Source organism: Mytilus trossulus, chromosome 12 (genome assembly GCF_036588685.1).
Source record: "Mytilus trossulus isolate FHL-02 chromosome 12, PNRI_Mtr1.1.1.hap1, whole genome shotgun sequence".
Taxonomy (NCBI): Eukaryota; Metazoa; Mollusca; class Bivalvia; order Mytilida; family Mytilidae; genus Mytilus; species Mytilus trossulus.
Genome location: NC_086384.1, coordinates 34,225,782 through 34,245,224, shown reverse-complemented (window position 1 = coordinate 34,245,224; position 19,443 = coordinate 34,225,782). Strand labels below are relative to the sequence as shown.

The window sequence follows — 19,443 nt, the reverse complement described above, 5'->3', positions numbered from 1 at the left end:
CGCGTATAAACATTATCATTTCCATTCCTAGAAGAACTGTTTAACTCATTTACACACGTAATTTTTCTAATGTTTTTCAAGCAAACTGGTTTTCAGTTCCCTTGAAATTAAAGTTTGAAAGTTAAGTACGTACTTTTACGTAACATTTTTCGAGAAACCGATTCTATTTATATTGAAATTGTTTACCTTTACCTATATAATTATAATAATTCTATAATTTATCACATTTTTAGAAGACAGAAAATATCTGAACAAAGAAATTAACCTATTTTCTCAGCGTATTGATGTTGATTGTAGTCTAACATACTCCCAAATGACGTAATAAAGCGTCGTATTTGACGGAAAGATAAAAGTTAGAATCCACCCTTCTGCTTTTTTTGTTTTTAAGTAGGATATCAATTAGCTCAATTTGTCTTTCGTTCGTTTATATTTTGTGATTATCATGTCGAGATGTGCTGTTGTATTGTTTTTTTATGTGTACTTTTCTGTCCTGGGTGTCTTGCATTTATTTGTACTGTTTTCCTGTCATGTAATGGTGTCATTTTAGTGTAATGTTGAACATTGCCATATAGAACGATAAAGTACTAGGGTTGGCTAGCCATAAAACTAGATTCAAACCACCATTTTTTTCTTAAAATGTCCAGTACCAAGTCAGGAAGATGGCAGTTGTTATTTTATAGTAGGTTTCTGCGTGTTTTGCATAATAGTTTCCCACATAATATTGCGTTGATAGATAAATGTTAGTTGTTAACGGGGGTTTTCTCAATGATTTCAAATATAGAACGTTGTTGGACCTTTTCAACATTAGTCATTCGAGAGTAATTTGTTTGTGTATGAACCCTTTGCCTACAAAGTTATAATCCTGGTATCTATGATGAGTTTTTTAGTGCTCCTTCAAACATCGTTTAAATTGGTATTCTTTTAATGAACATAAAAATTTACTTTTAAACTTTTTTGTTGATATAATCTATATCTATTTAAGATCAAATATCTATTTGATATGGATAGTAAATATGAAACATTTTCTTTTAGTCGTATTCATTCCTTTGAGTTACTTTGCTTGGATAATACTTATGTGGTATCTATTGATGGCATGTAATGGTATTATCAATACCTATTGTATTAGTTCTCTTCCGGTAGCTGTTGTCAAAACTTTCTGAATTAAACTATTTTAAGGCAATAGTACTTGAGATATTTGAAACATATATTTGACCGAAAATGTTAACAAACACATTGGAAATATATGCCGTGAAAAAAGTATCAAAGCAATCACAATGACAAAAATTCTATATTTAGTCCATGTGAGAACTATTTGTTTGGTGGGGTTCGTGTTGTTTATTCTTTAGTTTTCTATGTTGTGTCATGTGTACTATTGTTTGTCTGTTTGTCGTTTTAATTTTTAGCCATGACGTTGTCAGTTTGTTTAAGATTTATGAGTTTGACTGTCCCTTTGATATCTTTCGTCCCTCTTTTAATGTAGTAGCAGATAATAGCTTAGAGCTCTTATAATGCTTTTTTGCAAACTCCTTTCTCTAATAATGGTATTTGACGAACAAAATATCAAAACCAAAAGAGAATATTTAAAATATATAGAAAAAGTAAAATAACACAAATAACGAACTGAAAGGAAAATTCAAATCTGAACTTGGGCAAAGTTTAAAGCTCATGCTGTCATATTCCTGATTTGGTATTTTTCTATTATATACTGACCGACTTATAGAAACGCAACACATATTTTCAAATTTTTTCTCTCGAAAATAGTAAAAAAAAAATGTCAGTTATGTACGCCCGTCATACATTTATCTGGTTAGTAAAAATCAATCATTGTCTGTAACGTTGAAAGATTGATTAAAAATTCGTATATACCATGAACCTGTGTAATATATCATTTTTTTTAATTATAAGCGTCTGATTTATTCAGGTGTTGCGTTTCTAAATTATGTCGTTCAGTATATTGACAACAATGTGTGAGTACGACAAACAGACATGGTACGTGAAAAAAATGGGGTACAGCAGTCGGCATTGTTTTATAATCTTAATTACAATAAAAGTATAAATAAAAAACAAAATCAACAAAGAAAAACAAAATGGCATATATGCATTCGGAAGACGACCTTTTTGTGTTATAGAGGCCGAGATTTTTTCCCAAAAGAATAATACTACCACTGGGTCGATGCCTCTGCTGGTGGACTATCAGTCCCCGAGGGTATCACCAGCCCAGTATCCAGTACTTCGGTACTGGCATGAAAATACGGATTTTTTGTGTAATCAAAATTTGCTGTTACAAAATGTTATAAATTATTATAAATTAAAGGAATGTATCTCCCTCATGCAAAGCTCTGATTCCTTTCACGGATTTGGCTATACTTTTTGGACCTTTTGGATTATAGCTCTTCGTCTTTAATATAAGCTTTGGATTTCAAATATTTTGGCCACGAGCATCACTGAAGAGACATGTATTGTCGAAATGCGCATCTGGTGCAAGAAAATTGGTACCGTTAATTTTATTACTACCACTGGGTCGATGCCTCTGCTGGTGGACTATCAGTCCCCGAGGGTATCACCAGCCCAGTAGCCAGTACTTCGGTACTGGCATGAAAATACGGATTTTTTGTGTTATCAAAATTTGCTGTTACAAAATGTTATAAATTATTATAAATTAAAGGAATGTATCTCCCTCATGCAAAGCTCTGATTCCTTTCACGGATTTGGCTATACTTTTTGGACCTTTTGGATTATAGCTCTTCGTCTTTAATATAAGCTTTGGATTTCAAATATTTTGGCCACGAGCATCACTGAAGAGACATGTATTGTCGAAATGCGCATCTGGTGCAAGAAAATTGGTACCGTTAATTTTATTACTACCACTGGGTCGATGCCTCTGCTGGTGGACTATCAGTCCCCGAGGGTATCACCAGCCCAGTAGCCAGTACTTCGGTACTGGCATGAAAATACGGATTTTTTGTGTTATCAAAATTTGCTGTTAAAAATATTATAAATTATTATAAATTAAAGGAATGTATCTCACTCATGCAAAGCTCTGATTCCTTTCACGGATTTGGCTATACTTTTTGGACCTTTTGAATTATTGCTCTTCATCTTTTATATCAGCTTTGGATTTCAAATCAGCGTATTGATGTAGTTTGTAGCCTAACATACTCCCAAATGACGTAATAAAGCGTCGTATTTGACGGAAAGATAAAAGTTAGAATCCACCCTTCTGCTTTTTTGTTTTAAAGTAGGATATCAATTAGCTCAATTTGTCTTTCGTTCGTTTATATTTTGTGATTATCATGTCGAGATGTGCTGTTATATTGTTTTTTTATGTGTACTTTTCTGTCCTGGGTGTCTTGCATTTATTTGTACTGTATTCCTGTCATGTAATGGTGTCATTTTAGTGTAATGTTAAACATTGTCATAAAGAAAGATAAAGTACTAGGTTTGACAAGCCTTACAACTAGATTCAAACCACCATTTGTTTTTCTTAAAATGTCCAGTACCAAGTCAGGAAAATGGCAGTTGTTATTTTAAAGTAGGTTTCTGTGTGTTTTGCATTGTAGTTTCCCACATAATATTGCGTTGTCAGTCAAATGTTAGTTGTGAACGGGGTCTTCTCAATGTTTTCAAATATAGAACGTTGTTGGACCTTTTCAACATTTGTCATTCGAGAGTAATTTGTTTGTGTATTAACCCTTTGCGTACAAAATTATAATCGTGGTATCTATGGTGAGTTTTTTAGTGCTCCTTCAAACATTGTTTAAATTGGTTTTCAGTTAATGAATATAACAATTTACTTTTAAACTTTTTTGTTGATATAATCTATATCTATTTAAGATCAAATATCTATTTGATATGGATAGTAAATATGAAACATTTTCTTTTCAGTCGTATTCATTCCTTTGAGTTACTTTGCTTGGATAATACTTATGTGGTATCTATTTATGGCATGTAATGGTAATATACATACCTTTTGTATTAGTTCTCTTCCGGTAGCCGTTGTCAAAACTTTCTGAATAAAACTATTTTAAGGCAATAGTACTTGAGATATTTGAAACAGATATTTGACCGATAAATGTTAACAAACACATTGGAAATATATGCCGTGAAAAAAGTATCAATGCAATCACTATGACAAAAAAAATCTATATTTAGTCCATTTAGAGAACTATTTAACGAGTGTCTAAGACTTTTACGTCTTACGGGTGCCACATGTGGAGCAGGATCTGCTTACCCTTCCGGAGCACCTGAGATCACTCCTAGTTTTTGGTGGGGTTCGTGTTGTTTATTCTTTAGTTTTCTATGTTGTGTCATGTGTACTATTGTTTGTCTGTTTGTCTTTTTCATTTTTAGCCATGGCGTTGTCAGTTTGTTTAAGATTTATGAGTTTGACTGTCCCTTTGATATCTTTCGTCCCTCTTTTAATGTAGTAGCAGATAATAGCTTAGAGCTCTTATAATGCTTTTTTGCAAACTCCTTTCTCTAATAATGGTATTTGACGAACAAAATATCAAAACCAAAAGAGAATATTTAAAATATATAGAAAAAGTAAAATAACACAAATAACGAACTAAAAGGAAAATTCAAATCTGAACTTGGGCAAAGTTAAAAGCTCATGCTGTCATATTCCTGATTTGGTATTTTTCTATTATATACTGACCGACTTATAGAAACGCAACACATATTTTCAAATATTTTCTCTCGAAAATAGTAAAAAAAAAAAATTTCAGTTATGTACGCCCGTCATACATTTATCTGGTTAGTAAAAATCAATCATTGTCTGTAACGTTGAAAGATTGATTAAAAATTCGTATATACCATGAACTTGTGTAATATATCATTTATTTCATTTATAAACGTCTGATTTATTCAGGTGTTGCGTTTCTTAATTAAGTCGTTCAGTATATTGTCAACAATGTGTGAGTACGACAAACAGACATGTTACGTAAAAAAATGGGGCACAACAGTCGGCATTGTTTAATAATCTCAATTACAATAAAAGTATAAATAAAAAACAAAGTCAACAAAGAAAAACAAAATGGCATATATGCATTCGGAACACGACTTTTTTTGTGTTATAGAGGACGGGATTTTTTCCCAGAAGAATATTAGTTTATAGTTTTCTCTTGATCACTTATTTTTGGATCGGCCTTTGTCTGCACAAACAATTTCTTTTATACACAGCAATCGAAAGGTGTTACAATGTTTATCAATATATAACAACACACAAATATGATAACACGCTTTCAAAATAGGGTAAATAGACATTGTGTAGAATTTTTTTTTTATTCTAGGGGTCGGGATTGTTGTCTTGCAGAATATTCTTTATTTAGCAAAGTTATATTTTAGCGACTCTAAACCTGCAAAGCATATTTTTCTATGCACTTTTCTATCGGATTTTACTAAGTAAAATATTAATTTTCTTTTACATTTGAAAGGGTTTTTTTTGCAGATTTTAGCAGAAACGAATTATCAATTTCAAAATCAAACTGCACCATACACTCTCCTTGTAGAATATCAATTGATTGTTTCCTATGTGACATGGAATACTATGTCAGTTATCGTTCTGGACTGATTCACAAAACAAACATGTTTGAAACTACTTTTTATTGAGATACACACGCGTTAACAGGATTAACAATTTAAGTCACATTTTTTTTTTTTACAAGTAAACATTTCAAAAAACAGGAAACGGAATAGAATATTGTCTATAGAAAGAAAAAATCATCCGGATTGAATATATAAGCCGATTGAACATGTCATGCACAATTAATGAACGTTGCATTGTCATAAAACTGAAACAAAGTAGTTGACATTTTATAGCATTTTTAATTGAGCAAATTGGATAACGATTAAAAAAGAATAGATTATGATTGAAAGGAAACAAAGTCTCATACTCATAAGCTTGTTTGATAAATGATTAATATCTTTACCGTTCATAGATTCGATGATGTTTCATGATTGAATTAGTTCAGTTTTTACAAATTGAGAGATTAAATTGTTTGTAAATTTCAAAAACAAATACTATAAAAGTGTCTTTCAATTTGTTTTCAATTCCTTTTTCATAAAAAAGAATTGTGCAAAGCTTCCTACGCTATATATTGCCTTTGCTGTGTTCAGAATTGGTCTTTGAAAACCATATTCAATAAATGTTCTCAATAAAACGATAGTGATTTTATTCTTTTGTAAACAATAGATTACAAATTGCCGTACTCGTCAAAGCATGAACCAGCTAAATTATAAATAAATAAAAACAGATACGACAGGTATCAACCTCCACAAATCGTGTACCACAAGCTCCGAATGGTTGCTACTTTTATCAATCGGACATGGATTTGTTAATTGGTAAAATTGTCTTCACGGGATATGCTGTCAATAGCTGAAATTTAATTGTTTCTTTGAATGTTAACTATCTCAAGAGTAGAGTTATGAAGTAAAAATTAATCGCGTAAAGTGGCTCGGGTCTATTCGAAATTTCTATGAGAGGTACCCTATGTTTTGTAATTTTATTATTTAGAGAAAGTGAATCAAATTGGTCGAAAAAAAATGGAGTCACAGACCATTTACGCTCAAAATTGTACTTTTAAACAGGTGTGTACAAGGGTCACTTTTTCAATTAAATGATAGGCGTATACTAAATTTAGTCCTGGTATCTATGATGAGTTTATTTATAAAACCTTATTCCTAATGAAATTGAGAATGGAAATGGAGAGTTTGTCGAAAGGACAAACAACCTGACACCAAAGAGTAAAAAAACAAACAGCCGAAAACAAACAATAGTTTTTTGTCACAGCTAGGATATCCCACAACCGGAGGTGGACTTACGTTAACCCCGAAAAAAAATGCGTACTATTGCATATTTATTGAATTTATAGCTGTCAAGATACTATATCGATGTAAATTAAGATAACATCTTAATAATGTTAATCTCTTTGAAAGCAGGACTAGAATCAATGTTAATAATCGAATTTTTTTCGTTAAAATTTAATTAGTTTTGTTTCTTGAAATCTAGTTAATGCATTATTCCTTTGATGTGCCGGTACACCACTGTTATGCCAGTATAATTCCGCCAGCATTACACAGCAAAAAGTGCCACGCATGTTTCACGCATGTTTAAGAAAACGTGTGTAAAACGTATGTTTTTTGTGCGTTTAATGCATGTTTTTTACAACATGCGTATAACAGGCGTGCAAAAACATATATTAAATATGCGTTACAAAACGCATGAAATACTTCACATGTGTAAAACGCGTGTTAATACAAACTCATGTAAAATACATGTTTTACATGCGTTTTACATGAATTTCAAAATTATATTTTTTTTATGACTGATTTTTTTATCTTTGGCTTATGTTTTATTTTTATTGTGGAAATTGACAATTTAAAAATGAAAGACACGATTAGAATCCCTCCTTTATCCTTGGTTGGAAAACCCCTTTGAAAAATGGGCTTTTGGCTGGATCCGCCACTGAAGAATGTAATAACTTGAAAGTTTGAAAAATAAATGAAAAAATACAAAAACATGTCTGCCTAAAATATTTAATATCTTAATTTTAAAGCATTTGGTTAAGCTTGAATAGACAAAATTCACACATGGTTAAAATGAAATGCTGTAAAGTATGTAGTTGAAACAATGTATTAACTGACTTAATATACATTGTGATATTTGATATGCTGTCATTTATTGTCTTTTACTTTACTTCTTTCTCATCATTGATGTCCTTCAATAGCATCATAAGAGTATATCATCTGACACAAGTTTGTTAAATTCTATATTTCGATTCAATTCATATTAAAGTTCTATTCATCACAGTCCTGTTGCTGCAAATGACTGGAACTGCTTCCTGGCACAGTTACTTCTTCTTTTTAATCTGCCCAAGACATTTCCATGTGACAATTTCTTCTGTAAACATAAAAAAGATGATTAAGTAAAAAGACATTTGTGATGTTTATATAAGAGATGTCAAATTTCACAAGAACTGAATGTAACTGAAAGTTAAAAGTTCATGAAAGGCAAAAATATAATGAACATTCTTATGAAAAAAATGTGCAAAATCAACAGGTATATATTCTTGAAATAAGTAACAAATGCAGTTTTCTAAAGCTAGGCTTGAGAGAGCTCACAATAGTATTTTTCATATCATTTATATTTCCAAGTGGCAACATGTGTACTAACTACTATTATTTAACTTCACCAAAACATTGTATGGGAAAAAGAATGTGTAAACATGCAAAAAAAATGGATAAAATGAAAACTTGATGCATTTACTTTATCCCTGCAATGTGTTGTTTTGCAAGACAAAATTTTAAAAAGATGAAAAAGTACTAACCTAACTAGTTATGCAAATGCAGTGAAAAATTTGCAGCTAGCATATATAGACATAATAAAGGACAGATTTTTTTTCTGTAAAATTCCAGTTGCATATATGTATATTCATACCTTCTTCAGATGAAGGATAATTTATAGCATGGCACATTTGGTATTAACTTTGTCTGATTCAGTAAGCAAAATATTTACCACTTGATATCTCTTCTGATTTATTGTTTGTTGGGATGCTGTCCCACTAAAATATACTTTACACATTCTTTTATTCAAAAACAGATAAACTATTAAACAAAAGTCATTGCAGAATAAAACTTCTTACCTGAAGAGTCCATTTTTCTCCAGTGTCGATTACAAGTACATTTTCTTTTCTTTTCTTTGGTCACGTTTTTTAAACATTGTCTTGTCCCAAATTTTTTTAGTTATTGCATGTATTGACTTGCTTGGAAACTTTAATAAAAAATATATCAGTTTATTAGATAATTAAAAATGTTAAACAAAAATTGTAAAACAAATTGCTCCTGATAATTACATCTATACATATATATACATGTATATGTGTATGGGAAAAAATGGTTTATATATTAATGTTTGAGTTTTTATTAGCTTTTAATGAGCTTTCAATACTAGTAACTGAAAGTACTATTAAGTTTTGATTGTTTGTCTTCATGTTAGATGTTTTTTTTAGCTTTGTTCCAATTCAATGAATCAAAACAATTTCTAAACGATTTCACCACTTTGTTCCTCTTTTGTGCTGTTACACAACAGTCCCAGTACACGTACATTCTATTTATGCCTGTTCCAAGTCCAGATGAAATTTAGTTGTTGTTGGATGCAGTCTGCCATTTTTGATTTACCTTGGCAAATCATTTAACATTGTGTCATGTCATTAAGCCTTGATGGCCTGTTATACATTTTTTGTAGCTGACAGTATGAGCTTTGTTCATTGTTAAAGGTATTAAGGTGTCCTATATAGATGCTTAAATCCAGTTCATATGGACATTAGTAGATAGTAATCTCATAGGCAATCATACTACATTGATCTCCTTATTTTCAATATCATCATTCAAAACTGTATAATTTTTAACACATGTATAATTAGTTACAAGAAATATAACTCAAGTTACAATCTAATGTAGCTTAAAAGCTGCCAGTGTAGTGTGCATTTCAACAAAACATTGTATATATCTTAATTTTTTTAACACTGTGTCTGAATTCTGGTAATTTTGCCATGTTTGGCACCTGGTCAAATGGGCACCTTTGATAGTCAATATGGCATAAAAAGTCAAATCCACCCCTTTTTAATTCGGGTAACCCACAGTGGTTACGTCCACACCCAAAATTACTATTATGTTTTGCAAGTGAACTATTGAAGACTCCCATAATTGTTTTATAAACTATCTAATATAATTGAACTGATCCTTAAACCTCCTTTGAAAAAGAAACCATATTTTTACATGTAGAATCTAGGTGCTCTATTTATATACAGTGCTGGATCTCCATCTACCATTATACATTTACCCCCCCCCCCCTTTTGTGGGGAAAATTTTGTTGATTATATAGGGAATCATTGGAGCATGACTGGAGCGGGCCCCCGTTAGGTCAGTCAGAAAAAGTTATGGTTCTGCTACTGAAAAGATCAGGAAAATCAGGAAAGGCATATTATTCAAAAAAAAATCTGTGATAAAATTTAAGTGTTTTCTCTTCTTTTTTTTCTCGTCTGTATTACTATATACAGCAGTAGAGAAGAGTACCAAAAACTTTTTTCATATAAAAGATGAAAACCGTTTTTAATATAAGGTGGCAGTTAAAAAATCAATTGCAGAAATTTCCTGAAAAAAGGTGCCGATTTGACTTAAATGGGCTTAAATAAGGTGACGAATTGACCAGGTGCCCGTGTGTTTAATATCATTATGTGTCCAGTAAAATTAATTAGAAATTACAGAGTTTTTTTTTCATGTTAATTGATTCACAGTATCGATATACTTACACTGATTGAGTCTTTGCAAAATTGTAGTTATACCGTATTTTATTGTACAAAAATAACCGCGGGAAATACCATTACACTGGCATGGAGACTCCGAGGAAATTACGGAATCCACATTCATATAGTTTTTTAAGATCCAATCGGTTACATACAATTATTAATCATGTTTACTTGTTTTAATGACTTATAAATCTTCGGATAGATTTCAATCATTTAATGCCGTTTAAATGGAATCTTAAATGTTTCGTCTTTGGTTTAATATTAGCCCGTACGGTTCACCAGGAAACGAGCGTTCAGACAGACGACACTGATATTGACATCATGATTCGTGAACGCAAATTTTATGGAAGAAATGAGATGCAGCAACTACACAAATCCTTGGATGCAGCTAGGAAAATGTAGGATATCTTCAATCTAGGACACTAAAGACAAGATGGGTAAGAATTCAACTTTAATATTTTATTTGATTAACATTTCATAAAGGATTTTTTGCCATTTCCAAAACTGATTTATTTATCCACAGGACTATCCTATAGGAGTTTGAAATCCTATCAACAATAACGGCAAATATACCTCACTTGAATATGGCTATGTTGTTTTTTTCTGTGCAAACTTTTTTTTTCACCTTCGGCAGAGACATATAATACGTCTCTGCCTTTCAGCGAAGAGCAATCTATTTTTTTAGCGACAAACCGAAAAGAATTTTTTTCTTTCAATTTTAGCATTACATACATTGACAAATAGTGGCAGCTGAGGGTGAAACAAACATTTTTTTTTCTCAGGGTCCAAAACAAATATTTTCAAAACCTGGAAACAAACTTTTTTCCAAAAAACCCATTTTATCTGTTTATAACCATTGAAATCATGTATAATCAGAGTTTGCGAAAAGTGTCAGTCCTCAGGATTTAACCACCAAGATGTTGCATAGGACTGACACAATTTTAGTATTTATTAATAGACTTGATAGTGAGGACCAGTAGATTTTCTTCAAGGACCACCAAGAAAAAAAGAATTGGCAATAACGACACAATAGCATTATACATGTACCACACAAAATATATCGTACAAAAAGAGATTAATGAAGCAGTTAAACCCTCACAGGTGGGTCAGACAAGCTTTTACTGTCAATGGCATTCGTTATCCTATATAAAAAAACAATACATACATTTACAAAAAATGTAGGTTAGCGATCGCTATTGACAGTAAAAGCTGGTCTGGCCTACTAAACAAGCCCCTGTCAACCACTAAAAACAATAAATCAAGCCGCTTCGACTCCATAATAAATGAGATGTTCAAACGCAGCCAATCATATCTGCTTAAATGTTTTGTCATTGGCAATCATATCACATCTCCTATTTTTATAGGACAACTGCAAGTTCTAATGGATGGTCTTAGAAAAATATCATAACATACATGTATATGATAGAGAAAAAAAATTCTCGGATAAGTATTTGTGGATAATCAATAAATGCCAGAGATTTTAACCTCACTGCAATAATATATAATATTGTAGCACTTGATACAATCAGTTTTTATCATTATACTAAGGTTTGTTTTAATATATAAAATATTTATACACCTGTTCAAAATATGTATGAAAAAGAAGATGTGGTATGATTACAACTATCCACAAAAGACCAAAATGACACAAACATTAACAATTATAGGTCACCGTACTGCCATCAACATATTCCCTCAACCAATATAGTGAGTTCAGTATAAAATACACTTCTTAGTTTAATTATTTGATTGACATGAATTGTTTATACTGATATCTGAAATATTTGCCACTGAGACTTTATGCAGACTGCCTTATGTAGGCATTAAGAATTTAAGGCACTGTTGGTCCATCTTTCAGGATTACATTGGATGATGATCAATTTTTGTTTCCTTGTGTTAACTTAAGTTTACAATTGCCACTATTGTTTCAGATAAGGGTACAAGTTTGGTACCATTTAAACGTTTAAAACCCCTGCAGTTGTGTGTCACCTGTCCTTAGTCAGGAATCTGATGTTTAGTAGTTTTTGTTTGTTTTTGTTTGTTGATGTAGTTACTAAGTTCATAAGTTTTTCTTGTTTCTTCTTTTTATACGCCCATTTATGGGAGTACATACATGTATGTATTATGGTATACCGTTGTCTGTCTGTCCATGGTCAACATGTTGGACATGAATTCATAAATGCTTTAATATAACCATTTTGCATAAAACTTTGGTGAATTTGACATGAGCTCCCTTTCAATTTTTATAAATTTTATATTTTAAGTTTCTGAGTAGCAGGGTTGTTCATAAAAAAAGGATGATTCTTCAGTTTTTAGTCAATAACTCAAAAATGTTTTCTCCTACTTGCAAGAAATTTTGGTGATTTTTTTTTAATATCTGTTGACATGAACTCCTTTTCAATTTTTATAAATTTTACATTTTACGTTTCTGAGTTACTAGGTTTTATATCCATAAAAAAGGTTGATTTTCCAGTTTTCGGTCAATAACTCAAGAATGTTTTCTTTTTCTTGCAAAAAAATTGGTGAATTGTTTATTTCTTCTGACATGAGATCCCTTACAATTTTTATAATTGTAGATATTGGGTTTTTGAGTTACCAGATTTTATAAATTTATAAAAAGCTCTATGTTGAAGACTGTACTTTGACCTTTAATGGTTTACTTTTACTTGTTTTATAAATTGTGACTTGGATGAAGAGTAATCTCATTGGCACTCATACCACATCTTCTTATATCTATGAACTTCATTTTGGCTTTCACATGAACACTGTAATTGTAAATTAATATGAAAATAGTTTCTGTAAGATTTTTATGAAATGGATTTCTTTTTATCCTTTAGGCTAGTTATCAAATTTGACCTCCCCTATATCATGCAGGAAGGTACATGTACATGGATGTTTAAAAAATTCCACAAATGGTGAAGAAAATGGCAAGGGAAGATGCCTATTAAATGTTTCAAGTAAAATTCAGCAATTGTAAGTATATTTTTTGTATGGTTCAATATTTTAAGCTCACCTGGCACGAAGGGCCAAGTGAGCTTTTCCCATCACTTTGCGTCCGTCATCGTTAACTTTTACAAAAATCTTCTCCTCTGAAACTACTGAGCCAAATTAAACCTAACTTGGCCACAATCATCATTGGGGTATCTAGTTTAAAAATGTGTCCGGTGACCTGGCCAATTAACCAAGATGGCTGCCATGGCTAAAAATAGAACATAGGGGTAAAATGCAGTTCTTGGCTTATAACTCAAAAACCAAAGCATTTAGAGCAAATCTGACATGGGGTTTAATTGTAACCAGGTTAAGATCTGTTTGTCCTGAAATTTCCAGATGAATCAAACAACCTGTTGTTATGTTGCTGCCCCTGAATTGGTAATTTTAAGGAAATTTTGCTGTTTTTGGTTATTATCTTGAATATTATTACAGATAGAGATAAACTGTAAGAAGCAATAATGTTCAGCAAAGTAAGGTTCACAATTAAGTCAACATGACCTAAATGGTCAGTTGACCCCTTTAGGAGTTATTGCCCTTAGTCAATTTTTAACCATTTTTCGTAAATCTTGAGTTTATATCTTTTACAAAAATCTTCTCTTCTGAAACTACTTGGCAAAATTAATCCAAATTTGGCCACAATCATCATTGGGGTATCTAGTTTAAAAATGTGTCCCTTGACCTGGCCAACTAACCAAGATGGCCGCCATGGCTAAGAATAGAACATAGGGGTAAAATGCAGTTTTTGGCTTATAACTCAAAAACCAAAGCATTTAGAGCAAATCTGACATGGGGTGAAATTGTTTCAAAAACAATATTTGGCCTTTTGTTTTTTTGCTCTTTGCGAGACTTACTGTATTGAATATGAACTTTGTAAGACAACTTGCTTTCAATTCATTATTTATGCTGAAACTTATTACTATATATATATTAAGGTTACTTTGCTGTTACAATCAGCTGACAGTCTGTGCCAAACTGTTTAAGTGTTTGTCTGACCAAACAGAAATTTGAACTTTTCTACTAAACATTCAACTAAAACCTCTTGAAAGTTCTTTCTTTCTGAACTGCTTTTTATCTGAGATTTGTTAGTGAGACAGAGTTTGAGATTCACTGCTGTTACATATAGTAAGGAGAATTTATAAAAAAGGATAAAATGCAGTAGAGAAACAACTGATAAATTATAAGGGGTATATATCAATGAATCAACATTAGTAAATACACAGCAAAAAAAAAAAACTCGTACAATTGCAAGATGGCCCATATATGGTATTTTGAACCTTATGGAAAATTGACCATTAGGTCAAAATACAGCTATTGTAATTTAACCCGCCTTGTATGGAAAATTGAACATTGGGGTAAAATATAGATTTTGGCTTACAAAAAAAGTATATCTCTGAAAACAAAGCATTTAGAGCACATGCAAGAGGGGGCATCATCTGTGTCCCATGGAGACATTCCCCACTAATTTTCTTTAAACTCTTGTGAAATTAATTTAATTTAAAAAACAAAATAATGAAAATGGACTAACTGACATTTTGATAAACCAACTATTTATAGTGAATCAGTGTTTTATTTAGAGATGTCTAACAGGAAGGAACATGATGAACGGCATATAAAAAAGAAGATGTGGTATGATTGCCAATGAAACAACTATCCACAAAAGACCAAAATAGCTCAGACATTAACAACTATAGGTAACTGTACGGCCTTCAACAATGATCAAAGCCCATACTGCATAGTCAGCTAGAAAAGGCCAAACACTGATAAGACAATGAAAAACAATTCAAACGAGAAAATGTCATGTATTACAGCTGATTTCCTTCTGCTTGCAAAGTAAAACTTTGGTTGGCTTGCTTGCTTATTTTGTTTGTATAATTGTTTATACAAGCTTTGTGAATAAGATTGACATCTTTAAACAAATGATGTATAGGCATATTTTAACCTGTATACATGGTATATATTATATTTGAATTCAATTGGGTGTTATCCTAATATGTTTGCACAATATACAAACAAAGCAAGCAAGCTAACCAACATTTTGCACTTCATGCATTAGGAAATTAGCTGTAACCCTTTATTGAAAAACACTGTCATTGAGAGTGAATTGAAACTATTTGTACCTTTACCATGTTCATAATTAATACAAAATGACATCTTATAAAGAATGTATCCAAAACTTCATTTTATTTCATATTTATGTTACAGGAGTTTCTGGAAAGCCAAGCATACATAACCAAAGGATATTTTCATAGAATGGACTTCTGTAGGCCAAAATAGTAGGTTTGTGTTTAAATATATATTTATAATTATGTAATATTTGGAGAGAGATTTAAAAAAAAAATGTTTTAATCCTTGCAATCCTTGCTTTTCCTTACACATTGCAGTTGTTAAAAGTTTCATGGGTATTTAATACCTATAAATAAATGAATGAAAAGTTTCAACTAACATCTTATGGTAATAACACTTTAAAAACTGTTCGATTTTGTAAGTAAACAGATCAGTTGTGGTTACGTTTTGTATTGCAATAGATTGTTTTTATTACAAATATTCATTGTGCCCAATTTTTAGCTACAATTGTTTAATATAAAAATAAGAAGATGTGTTATGATTGCCAACTGCCAATGAGTCATTACTCTCCACCAGCATTACCAGAGACCATTGAAGAAGAATTTAAAATAAGCAAAACTCATGCCAAATGTAAAACCAAAAATCATGTGTCTGAGACTTAAATATCAATCAGTACACATCTAATGGATTTAGTGAATATACCGCCATTAGTCATAGGATAAGAACATGATCTTGTACAATGCCAAAATATAGGTATCAACAGTTTGTAAAACTGGTAAACATACATATGTGTATAACAATAATATTTAGTTTGGTTTTAATTTACTGATAGCAAAACAAATATTTATATTTATAAAATACTTTCCAGTTTTATTCAAATATGTTATATCAAAAGGAGAAAAATATAAAAAAAGTAGATGTGGTATTACTGCCAATGAGACAACTCTCCACAAGAGACAAAAATGAGACAGAAAAGCATGTTTTAAGTCACTGAGGTTATTTCATTACATGTATGTTTAAAACTAACAACTTACAGTATATGGGAATAAATCAAATTAAGTTTAAATGTATGATTATGAATATTATTGTTTTCTTTTCAGATAAAGACAAAATCAAGAAGAGTGACATTTAGAAGAAAGAACATTCAATTGATAATGTTATTATGTCAACAACAAAAACATAAAAAGTTGATTGTAACGTTTTGAGAATGCTGTAAATAAAAGTAGAGTGAAATCAAAATCCAAGTTTTTTTCAAATTTATATTCTGCAACAAATAGACAACAGAGAGAAAAAATATAAATATATTCTTAAGCAGATTTATTGACTTTTTCATTTAATATGTTTAAAAACAATTATACAATCTCAGATCATTTAACATGCAAGGGACACAACTTCAAAATTGTATTTAAATTGATGCTAAAGGAACCATTAATACACTTTTTGGGTTTTCCTTTTCATATTACATGTATTATATGCATAAGCCAACAAATGTGTACGTTTTAGTTTAACCATGAGTAACATTTTAACAAAAATTGTCAAATACATGTACAACATTCCACAAAATTTATTTAAGATAATTTTGACCTCTGTATAAAAGAGTTGTGGTATTACTGCCAATGAAACTACAGAGACCAAAGATTGTAGGTTTTTATTCCATCAAATATTTCATATCATTGTCTTTTCAAACATCTTAGTGTCTAATGTACTTGATAAAGGTTTTAGAAACATGAAAATCGTGTTACAGACATTTCTTTTGTTTATTGGTGTATTCAAACAGAGCTAATGAAATGTGAAGTCTTGTCTGTAATATGATACTGATGTTGCTTGTTGAAAGGAGATTTGTGGTCAAAATAACATAAAAAGATGTTGTATGTCTGCCAATTGGACAACTACCCAACAGAGTCCAAATTAAACTGATTAAAGCAATTATGTCTAGGGAACAGCCTTCAAAAGTAAACAGAAGTCGTCTTGGTTTTGTGGAACATATGGAATGTGAACTAGCTAACTTGACAAAGGTTTTATGGATGATTTGAAATATATGCATTATACGCATGTTTGTTTCACATATGTTATACGCATCATTTAAAACGCATATTATACACATGTTTCTTACAACACATGCTTAACGCATGGTTTTGAAACATGCGTTTAACATTACATATATTTTTCATGTGTAAAACGCATGAATAACGCATGTTTTTAACATGTGTTTTACATAACATGTATTATTCATGCGTAAAACGCATGTTTTTAACATGTGTTTTACATAACATGTATTATTCATGCGTAAAACGCATGTTTTTAACATGTGTTTTACATAAAATGTATTATTCATGCGTAAAACGCATGAATAACGCATGTTTAAAACATGCGTTTTACATGTGTGGTAGGAAAAAGATGTTTCCCATGCGTTACCAAACACATGTTTTACATATGTAAAATATACGTAAAACATGCGTGGCACTTTTCCCTGTGTACATAATCCATATTGGAACAAATAGGACCAACCAAAATCACAAATAGAACAAATTGGTAGGGAATTGGTGGTATTCAAATGCTTTAAACCTTCAAGACAAAGCTGATAAAACTTGTTCCAATAGCATGGGGTACTTTTTGTGCTTCTGCTTATTTGTTTATTTATTTTCGATTTTTTTCGAAAGTTTACGTCACTGCAGTTGTCGTTTTTTTTGTGACTGGTAAAACATGTTTATTGAAAATACGCTATTTTTGAATTGCTGACTTCTGACTCCAGATTTAATATTTTATGACACGTAGAATAAACATACTTTGCGACGAGAAATCCAGGTAAGAGCAACCAAAAAGAAATTAAAAAAACCCATATAAATTGGTGCATTTGTTTTGTTTGGAAGTAGGATCTGACGTTGACTGTTATCCGATGCTATAGTTTTGAATAGAAAAATATATTAAAGTTTATCCCCCACAATGATTTTACTTCTTTCAAAATAATAAAATCCGGAGTCAAAATTTTGTAATATGAAAAAGTATAGTTATAGTTATCAAGATACTGTGTCGAGGTTATCTAAGACAAAATTAGTATGGTAAAATTCTTTGATAGTTAATATCAATAATCAAGTTATTTCTTCTAAAGAATTTAATCAGTCTTTGTCTGTTTAGACCTCCCTAATGCATTATTTCATTAACTTTTAGTACGCCAAGGTTAAACCTATTGAAATCAATCCTGCATTTGCATAGCATTGTCTTTTTACTTTTTTCAGAAAACGTAATTCTACAGAAAAAAATTACAAAATCACATTTCAATATGTTTGTTATTTATAATGACTAATTTATGTTCTATAATGGAACGAATGAGACCAAGCAACACCACAAACAAAAACAGATTGTTATGGAAGTGAAGGTAATTTATAAGGGAAAAAATGTAAAACAATAACGAAAAAAAGTAGAAAGGGGGATTTTTATGCTTTTCTGTTAATTTGTGTGGGACTCTTCGGTTCTTTTTTGTTGTTGTGTTTGTCGTTGTCGTTATTTTTGTCGTGAGAAAAAAGAAGAGTATTGAATTTATATCTATTAGGATACTGTGTCGAGGTAAATTTACAAAACACTATTATCAGGTTAATCTCTTGGAGATAAAGATGAGGGTCAATGTCAATTATCGAACTCATGTCTTAAGAATTAGATCAGTCTTTGTCTCTATTGGTCTCTTTAATGAATTATTTCATTTTTTTTCAATAAACCAGTCTTAAGCTTATTTAATTTCCCCTAAAATTATTCAAAGGCTTTTTTTTTTTTTTTTTTTTTTAAGAAAACGTGATTTCAAAGGAAAATTTACACATATCACGAAAAAATGTATATTAGATGTATGATATCTTCTTTATAATTCATAATAGTGCACCAAACAACACCACAAGCAGAACTAATTCAGGCGTCTGTAATTCAGTGGTTTTCGTTTGTTTATGTGTTATATATTTGTTTTTCGTTCATTTTTTTACATAAATAAGGCCGTTAGTTTTCTCGTTTGAATTGTTTTACGTTGTCTTATCGGGGCTTTTTATAGCTGACTATGCGGTATGGGATTTGCTCATTGTTGAAGGCCGTACGGTTA

The 19,443-nt window shown here is 31.0% G+C and overlaps 2 long non-coding RNA genes across 3 annotated transcripts; one reads left to right on the top strand and one right to left on the bottom strand.

Annotated features, from left to right (window-relative positions):
* Nucleotides 1-7,522: 7,522 nt before the first annotated feature.
* Nucleotides 7,523-10,445, bottom strand: LOC134693870 (uncharacterized). Its single transcript, XR_010102499.1, has 3 exons — nt 10,311-10,445; nt 8,643-8,770; nt 7,523-7,900 (listed from the first exon to the last, which is right to left on the bottom strand). It is a non-coding gene; the product is annotated as an uncharacterized LOC134693870 (long non-coding RNA).
* A 116-nt stretch (nt 10,446-10,561) lies between these two features.
* LOC134693871 (uncharacterized) lies at nt 10,562-16,678 on the top strand. Of its 2 annotated transcripts, none has more exons than XR_010102501.1 (4): nt 10,562-10,744; nt 13,145-13,280; nt 15,501-15,571; nt 16,463-16,678. It is a non-coding gene; the product is annotated as an uncharacterized LOC134693871 (long non-coding RNA). The 2 variants fall into 2 exon arrangements; XR_010102500.1 differs by having other exon boundaries at nt 10,563-10,744; nt 15,501-15,575.
* The last annotated feature ends 2,765 nt before the right edge of the window (nt 16,679-19,443 follow it).